General features: G+C 39.4%; 1 long non-coding RNA gene across 1 annotated transcript; it reads left to right on the forward strand.

The window, feature by feature from the left end:
* Positions 1-4465: 4465 nt before the first annotated feature.
* Positions 4466-7856, forward strand: LOC135715335 (uncharacterized). The gene is made up of 3 exons (XR_010519043.1): positions 4466-4626; positions 4975-5052; positions 7563-7856. It is a non-coding gene; the product is annotated as an uncharacterized LOC135715335 (long non-coding RNA).
* Positions 7857-8070: the final 214 nt, after the last annotated feature.

An 8070-nucleotide genomic window follows, 5' to 3' on the forward strand; every position in this document is an offset into this window, starting at 1 on the left:
GCTTCTTTTGACACTTTTTTCTATGCGCACGAATATTGATGGTCCGGAAGTGAGGATAATAAAAACAAGCCAACATTTTTGGCTGAAGCGAAAGTAAGGATAACAAACTTGGCACTTGAAAATGGGATTACGCAAGTGTGCGAGTTATAAACGTCAGAAAGGTCAATACTCATGCACATCACAGTGCAGCGCATACTGACGCACCCTTGTCTGCTCTTCTGCGCGAAGAGGTAAACTAGCCTTCGGCTAAAAATCTCTATAATAAAGATTAAAAAAAAAATCTTCTGCGCGTATTTTCGGATCATCTTTTATGTTCGCTTTTTTTCAATGCATCCTGACTCCGCACCAGCAGTGCAGCGTAAACTCATGCACCCTTGCCAAATGCTCAGCGATTTTTCGCATGGCATTTGGTTTATTAAAATGCAATAGAGATCTCCAAGCGCAATCTCACGAACACTTAATCCAACATCCATATATAAATATGAAGAAGAAGAGAACCAACAAGTTATCGCGATATCACAAATACTTAAAAAGGTAGCGCGCGTTGTCTCACGCACACTTTTGTGCCTCTGGAGAACTCTATAAATTAAAGGTCACTGACACTACCATCCGATTCACGACCCGAAAAATAACACACCGAAACTCCTCGACAATTAACCATTTTATTCGAGCACTTAAAATGACGTTTACTACCACTCAAACTTTGAAATAAAACATTATTTTGAGATTTTTTATTCTAGAACCTCGAGAAAAATAGCCAACATTTGTGCGTTTCATAAAAAAATAGAAATTATTTGGTCCAGTTTTGTGAAATCGCTTGTAGAAAGTCACGCCAAAACTGCTTGACAAAGTGGTCAATTCAAAAGCTGGTAATATCGTTGCTTCGATGCCTGCACTCTTCTGCTGGAGGGGAAAAATACCACTCACAGTATGAAGTCTCACTCAGCTTTCTTCACTTCCGCTGGAATTTTACAACGACTTTAACTCCACCACCGCTAGATTTCTTTCGGTAATCTTCGTTCTGCCACTTGCAATGCGCCAAAAGATCCAGATTCCACACTTTTCACTCCTTTCCACTCCAAATACTCCAATATACCGGCGAAAAACGACCATTTCACCACTGGAAAAAGCACTGCACTGCGTAGCTAAAAAATACACGTCCAGCTCGCTGAACGCTCTCTACTCTTGTTGTTAACATACATGTTTGGGCCGTAAGAACGAAATTATAAAAATGACGAGCTTTCAGGGAAAATGAACAAAAACTCAACACAAATAAAAATGGATCAAGTTTACGATCATACGATCATTGCATTGGAAAAAATATTGCCGAAACTTAAATTAAAAATTAAATTAATACCTGCAAACTTGCTCGGTTTTTATCCATTTCCCGAGTAGATGAGAATAGCAAACCAAGAACTAACAAATAGGAAATTTTACTATCATAGCTTATCTTGATATTATTATGTTATTTACCCATAACACATAATAACAAGGACGGGAGGCAATGTATAGACCGGCAATCGGGCCAAACAGCCTGCATGCCGTATCGAACGACAACGGCCAACGATGCGTGAACTTTGCAGCCTCCCGGGGTATGGTAGTTCGAAGTACCTTTTTCCCCCGCAAGGATATCCACAAAGCCACCTGGAGATCACCTGACCAACACACAGAAAACCAAATCGATCACGTTCTAATCGACGGGAAATTCTTCTCCGACATTATCAACGTCCGCACGTACCGCAGTGCGAACATAGATTCGGACCACTACCTAGTTGCAGTATGCATGCGCTCAAAACTCTCGACGGTGCATAACACACGTCGAAGTCGAACGCCACGACCCAACATTGAGCAACTACGGGACACCGGAGTTGCCCAGGACTACGCGCAGCAGCTGGAAGTTGCACTACCCACGGAAGAGCAGCTTGGCGCAGCTTCTCTTGAAGATGGCTGGAGGGACATCCGTTCAGCCATAGGTAGTACTGCTGTAGCGGCACTAGGTACTGCAATCCCGGACCGAAGAAATGACTGGTTTGACGGCGAATGCAAACTGTTAGTAGAGGAGAAGAATGCAGCACGGGCGAGAATGCTGCAACACCACCCGAGATAGAATGTGGAGCGATACAGACAAGCGCGGAACAGACAAAACTCGGTTTTCCGAAGGAAGAAGGAAGATCGAGATCGCGAGGCGATGGAAAATCTGTAAGGAGGATCCTGGTAGGGCCTCCAAATTCCGACTTATGCGCCAGACGACGAGAGTCGTCTGCCAGAACTCAAGGTTGGATTGCCCAGCTAGCTCCTTTTCAACCCCACAACGGAATCCACCTCCTATAATGTCCCAAAACCTTCCAAAGCTTCCTTCCCAATTTCCAATCCCAAGAGTTCCTTAAATTCGAATTATAGTAGGTATTCCGATTCAATAAATTGAAACTAAATTTAAAGTTTTGATTGAAAAATAATAGAAAACGATTTATTTCTCATGCAATAAAATGGTTTAATTGAAACGCTTAAATTTTGATTTCCAAAGTCTATAAAAGTTGGATTTATGTTTGCATGGTGATTTCCTTAAAACCTTCCCTTTTCCTACTTTCTCCTAACGGGTGACGTCATTCAGTAAGTGTGTTCCCTGAACGTGAGTCAACCTACTTGCAATAGATTCCCCCCCCCCATTTCTTCCCCTACTAATATAATAGTTTGCCCTACACCTGGTGGTGGGGTGTGTTCGGGTGGGTACTAAAAAGCGGTTCAGGTACTTACAGGACTCGTCGTTGATCGGAGGTTACCTGGTCGGCCAACGGCTGGTTGACCGAGAACGACTCATAGGCCCATGCGGTTCGCACGGAGCGGGACTTCGGTGCTCTCTAGCACCAGGAAAGTGATTCGCGGCTTCTTCAGGCTACGTCGGAGATGTGCACTTGATTGCTGGGCTCTGATCGGGACTGGTCAATACCTTCTACCCGGGACGTGAGTCTGGGCGATTCTCTCTGGCGGTGGCAAGCTTTCCCCGTACAGATTACTCGCGGATTGTGGCAACCACGTTGTAGCGGAGTGGTGCTCGCGAAGCCGAACTTCCTTCACCGATGACCACGCTCTCTGCAACTATTCTTAGCGGCACGCAGCCGCGAGGCGAAGAATAGTCCCAGGGGATCGCCCCCAGTCTCACCGATAGCACGCGGATAGCTTTTTGGATGCTGTTGAAGCCGTAGCTAGGAGAAACTTCCAACCCGCACAATCTCCACGAAACGCACTCGCCAAAACCCCAATGGTGCACGTGTTCACGTGTGGTGACTCACGTTTTTTTTTAACTGCAATGTCTGATTTCTTATCAGTTCTTTTATTTGGACTCACGTTTTCTTCCTTTACAGGATTTTCAAGTTATTCACGACCCACGATTTTTTTCTTAATTTATCAATTTACTTTAAATAAACTTTTTCAATTGATTAACTATCACTCTGAATTTAGCTTCGATATTCACTTGTAAAAATGTAGACTTTACTGTTCGGCGGTCTGAACGGGAAAAGATCGAGCGGGTGCTCTTTCTTGATCCAGAAGCCTCAATTTTCCTATTTTCCGTTTTTATTCCGGTTCTGATTTCTTGATTCTAAAATTATATATTCTAAATTTTCTTCGCGATTTGATCGGTAAGTTGACCTTTTGATCACTGACGTGTAAACCCCACCCACTTAACACCCATCATTACTGATTCGAGCACATTGGTTGCCTACCACGAAGGCGCAAATTTAAATCACAAATAGGGTTCTTTATGAAACGACGGTGAGCCCGTTTCATCATCCCCCACTTATCCCAAAAAAAAAATTGTGAAACAATTTTTTTTTTTAAATCATCTTCTCAACTACATGCACATTTTGTATTTCTTCGAGAAATTTACAATAACGAACCCGATACTGGTGCGACATTTCATTTATGCTTATTAAGTACCTAATTTCTTCCATTTATCATCTCTTTAGACACTTCCGCTACTACTAAACTTCCGAAATTGCAATCGATTCGACATTTCGCTCATGCTACGTAAACACAAGGCTAACATGCTACGTAAACAAACAGCTAACTTCCCTGAAACCGATACTTTAAACCGTGTTATTGAACCGCGCCCGAGAAAACCTGCTTTCAGGATCATCTATCCGACACTAACTGATCTCACAGTTTTCGACACCAATAAATTTACTGGAAGAACTCTCATTATCTACTTATTTACTCCAATACATCTATTGGAAAACACGACACGATACTGATTGCACATATTCTGGTCAACTCAAAAACGAAACCTATTCTTGCGTATTCGTATTGGTCTAAGAAAAATGTACCTACGTGTACCCAAAAGTACTCCATATAACGATATGGACACGAATAAAACTCTCCAAACACTGAATATCTCCCTACTCTTTCGTGCAATTTCCTCGGGTAATTGCTATTGGTAATGAGTGCCTGGGCTATTGGATCTCACTAATGTATGATCGTTAACAGTCGGATTCAACGCGTGATTGCGAGTAGTTCGTCTCGCTGTCTATTGTGTGTTTGGTAAAAGGTGAAAAACCGGACTATTGCTGCCATTGTATGATGTATGATGCACCCTGGGATGATGATCATTGCTACTAGTTTACCAAAAACGTAAGTATCAAGTTTCAGTACTAATTTATATTGATTATACTAATATTTCTTTTGTCCTACCGTATTCCTATCTAAGTCTCCACGTTTTTCCTATTCTACTTATTTGACCTTGAACCTATTCAAATCATCTCTACCTATTATATTTATGTGTTAGTTTGAACACACTTTTCAGGTTCGACAAGACCTATAGAAAACTGAGCCAACTTAAATTTCCATTGTTCTACCAAACAGATGGTGTCTTTTTTTACAAAAGATGCCAAGTTTTATTAGACAAAATTGAAAACATTATTATTTAATTATCTACATATTTACATATTTACATATTTACAATATTTTTTTTTATTTTAGCACGAAATCGATGATGACAAATTTGTACCAGATGGCATGATTTGGTCACTCTATGTATGCTAATTTCGTGGTTTTTTGGTAAGTAGTCCTGTTTTTAATTTTCAGGTTCTTGAATGCTGACTGTTTTGAGTTAAACCATCCTACCATTTTCGATGTTTTCCGATCATACGTGTTTTCTTTGCCTGCTGATTTTCAAGGGTTCTTAGTCTGTTTTCATAGCTGATTCATTGACTTCCTTTTAAAACGTTCCGCCATTGCGTATTTTTTTTGTGATGCTTTATGCGGCCATCATTGTTTTTATACATAGCTGTGTGTCTTTTTTTTTTTTATTTATTTGACCATTTGATTATTCCGTATTTCCTTCTTTGTTTTGTATACCTGCCTTCGCAATTTTTTTTAGAGTTTTTTAAGCTGAGAGACATGGTATAAACCTAATGATTTTCCATTCATGTCTTGTAAGACGTAACAGACATCTCCTACTTTCCTTTTGATGATTGCTTCTGAGAATTTCGGGGCTAATTTGGCATTGAATGCTTTTGACTTATCCGAGAGAAAGTGATTCTTCTTTAGGACTTTTTGTCCTTCTTGGAACTCGATCAAATGACCTGACCTTAAATTATAATATTTAGAGTATTTGTCATAGGCTATTTTTAAATTTTTTCTAACTTCTTCATAAATTTTATCCATGTTTTTGGCGTGTTCTTCTTCTACAGGAGTCCTGTCGCTATTCGTATCGCGCAAATGCTGATATTCTTCGCCAGAGCTTATTTGATTTCTTCCGAAATTTATAAAATAGGGTGAAAACCCACTTGACGCATGTGTTGCGTTATTGATAGCATTGGCAATTTTGTAGATATTTTCATCCCAGTGGGTTTGTTCTTTCTTTATCAAAGCTCTTATAGCTGATGTTATTACTCTATTTGTCCGCTCTGCATTATTTACCTGGGGAAAATAAACTGGAGTAAGCCATTGACTGACGCTGTACTTTTCAAGAAGGCCTTTAAACTCTTTAGATATAAATTGTGCACCATTATCAGAAATTATTAACTCAGGCACTCCAAATAGCAAAAATACCATGTTTTCAATGAAAAATACTAATTGTTTCGATTTTGCTTCTTTTAAAGGTTGTATAATAACAAATTTTGTAAAAATATCTGTTAAAACTAGCAAACAGGTGTTTCCTGTCTTTTTGGCCCTTGGAAATGGACCAACATAAATAATTGCAATTATTTGCCATGGTTGAGTTGCAAGTTTTTGTTTTCCCATTGGGGGTACATGATTTTTGTTATCTGATTTGGAAGTTTTACATGTTATGCAACCATTACAATATTTCTTTATTTCTGTGTACATTAGTGGCCAAACAAACTTTTCTTTAATTTTTTCCAAAGTTTTTTCAAAACCTAGATGTGCTTCATCGTGAATGCTTTTTATTAATTTTATTCTTTCCTCTATTTTTGGAACAATTTTCCATGCAAATCTTCTATCGGTAATTTTTGATTCGTTCTGAACATATTTGTATATTTGATTGTCCACTACTTTAAAATCTTTGAAATCATTTGGATTTTTAGCTATTTTTTCAATCAAGGTTTTGTAATCCAAGTCCTCCCATTTCACAGAAATGGTGTTGAGTGACCTTGATAAACAATCTGCAGTTATGTTGTCACGGCCTTTTCGGTATTCAATGCTGAAATCGTATTGTTGAAGTTTTAACGCCCATCTGCACAATTTTGCTGATCCTTTATCCGCGCTTACTTTAGAAAGCCACACTAAGCTGCGAGCATCCGTAATTACTCGGAAATGTGTCCCTTCTACATAATTTCTGAAGGACTCTATGGCCCATAACACTGCGAGACATTCTTTCTCGACAGCAGCATACTGTCGCCTGGTGGAGTTCAGTTTTTTACTGAAATATGCTATGATGCGTTTTTCTCCTTGCAGAACTTGTGTTAAAACTGCACCCACTGCAAGATCTGATGCATCGGATTCAATTGTGAATATTTCATTAAAATCGGGGTTTGCCAGTATTGGTGGGTTTATGAGAGCTTCTTTTAGTTTTTCTAGTGCCCTTTCTGCATCATTAGTCCATAAAAACTTCTTGTTATCCTTTTTTAGCAAATCCGAAATTGGTGCCGTAATATCGCTATAGTTTTTTATAAATTTTTGATAAAAATTCGCTAGACCTAAAAGACGTCTGATATCTTTTACCGTCTTAGGAGCTTGGTAATCCAAAATCGGCCTAATTTTCTCCATATCAATGGAAATTCCTTGTTCTGACACTATGTAGCCTAAATATCGCACACTTTCGCGGCAAAATTTTGATTTGCTGAGACTTATAGTTAGATTCGCCTGCTTTAATCGGTTCGCTACTTCTTCTATTAACTGAAAATGATGACTTAAGGTCTTGGTTGCGATGATTATATCATCTAAATACACCCATACAAATGGTTGCAAATCACAGCCTAACACTAGATCCATGAGTTTAGACATTGTGAATTTCTTGGAGTAGCTTCCTATCCTTATTTGGATCACCAAAACGGATCTTAAGATGTTTCGCAAAATTATCCCAGCTTTTGTATTTTTTCTTATAGGTGAAATACCAACGTCGTGCTTCGCCGGAGAAGAGGATATAGGCCTGATCCAAAAACCTGTCGTTTGGAATTCGTTCCGAAGCGATCAGTTCGTTGACCTGGAACACGAAGTCGGAGACATCCATTCCATGAGAGTCTCCACTAAACTGAATACCCCATCTATCTAAGCGATAATGTTGGAATCGGTCATCTCGACGACTGTGAACTGTGGAAATTGAGCTGCTCTGGGACTCGGAATCGGAACTTGTCTCCGATGAGAGTAAGCTGCTCAACGAATCTAAGGATGAGCTTTCGTCATCTGATAATGATTCTGCTGGTAAGTCCTTATGTTTGCTACTTTTTGAATGCTTCTTATTCTTATGTTGCCTTTTTTCTGGATTTCGCTCTTTGCTCTTCTTTAAGGTCTCCTTTTTAGTTTTCGGAATTGCTCCTAACTTTCGATCTTCTTTATTTTGCGATTCTTGTTCCTTTTTTCTCTCTTCTTTATTTGACTCTGTACTTATTTGCA

This window comes from Ochlerotatus camptorhynchus, unplaced genomic scaffold, assembly GCF_037179485.1.
Source record: "Ochlerotatus camptorhynchus isolate MF236.1 unplaced genomic scaffold, CSIRO-AGI_Acam_v1.1 ptg000857l, whole genome shotgun sequence".
Taxonomy (NCBI): domain Eukaryota; kingdom Metazoa; phylum Arthropoda; class Insecta; order Diptera; family Culicidae; genus Ochlerotatus; species Ochlerotatus camptorhynchus.